Raw genomic sequence first — 1,539 nt, 5'->3', positions numbered from 1 at the left:
ACAGCAACCTTTGAGGGAGTTTTTACACTCTAAAGCTTATGTTTTATCAGGAGAACAAAATCCAAAACTCGAGGCATGTATTTTTTCTTAATAGGAAAGCCCCGAATGAGGCAGAGTGGAAACTGAAAAAATGTCCCCATGGTGTCCCTGGGGAATGGGCCCTTTCTTTCATGCTTGCTCCCAGACCAGCAAGCTGGACACCACTCCTTAGGTTGCAACACCCTTCTGCGGTGCCTCTGGGCTCCAGAATAAGGCTTGCTCTTTCCACAGCCCTGGAAGCCTGGCTAAATCTCTGTTCCTCATTATTTCCACCATTTCCAGGAACCCCTGCTGCAGGCTTGTTCACTGCTGTCTCTCTCCCCCTCTCCCACAGGCCACCCCACCTTTCGCACTAGAAACCTCTCTCTCAAGCTAAGCAGGCCCTGTAATTCCCCGAGAAAAGACAATCGTTTCCCTCCAGAGCCTCTCGTGTACAGCAGCCAGGAGAAGATTAAAAGGCAGCCTTTCTCCCTACGCACCCTTTTAAATCAATCTACCATACAGTGATGTATCTGTGTATAAAGAAGTTAAGCAGTAGTACAAACTGTTAAATTTGGCCAAGTCATTTCACGACTCCAGGGCTGTTCCTTCCCTCCCCCGTCACTTGTGTTGCCCACGTAGGTAGTAAGCACCACCGAGCAGTGACCACTTCTTGCTAGGTCATTGCACAGGTCCTTGGGGCATGGATCACCACTCCTCCTGGTGCCTTTACTGCCATGTGGTAATGGTGAGGTTGCCGTAAAAACCACATCCCACAAAAGCAGGCCCTCTTTCCGCTCAGTTACGCTGTGGGCATCCAATATCTCCAGTTCCAGTCACCACTCCTCTGCTGCTGGAGCAGAGGTGCAGGGATTTGGGGTTGAGGTGTGCACCCTCCCTCTTTCCCCACTTCCCTTGCTCCCTCCCTCCTCTCCTCCCTACCTCTCTACTGTCCTACCCCAAAGTACTGTTTTCATGGAGGAAGATGGAGTATTAAAAAAAAAGATTATATTATCAGAAATTTCACGTACAATCATACAGATTTCTTTCCTGGAGTACAACCCTGTATTTCCAGTCAATATCCTTGCTTTTTTTCTCACACTTGAGATCTGCAGACCGCAGAGGGAGCTGTGTTATATAATCATAGGCAGGACCATGAAGGCAGTCTTAGAAGTGTATTTATCATGGCTTTTCAGTGATGGTTTGGTGACAAGAGGCTCTGAGAAATCATGAGTACGGAAAGCCATCTATCAGCCCACAGTGCTGGGGACCTGCTGTTCCAGACAGATGTAGTCTATACTCAACATTTTTCTTTTTTTTGTTTTTTTTTCTTTTCGCTATTGTTTCTTGGAGTTATTGCCCTCCTGTTGACTAAACATTGTTATCGTTTCCTCGCAGCTTTGTGATGGTACATGAGTGATTCAGCTACTTTGTGAGCTAGTTTAAAACTACTTCTTCCTTAGACACCTTCCCTTCCATGCATAAAGACAATCAAATCATAGAATCACAGGCTCACAGAAT

Source organism: Eurypyga helias, unplaced genomic scaffold (assembly GCF_000690775.1).
Source record: "Eurypyga helias isolate BGI_N326 unplaced genomic scaffold, ASM69077v1 scaffold48722, whole genome shotgun sequence".
In the NCBI taxonomy this organism is placed as follows: domain Eukaryota; kingdom Metazoa; phylum Chordata; class Aves; order Eurypygiformes; family Eurypygidae; genus Eurypyga; species Eurypyga helias.
The sequence above is the reverse complement of the archived record's forward strand: the minus strand, read 5'-3'. Positions refer to the sequence as shown.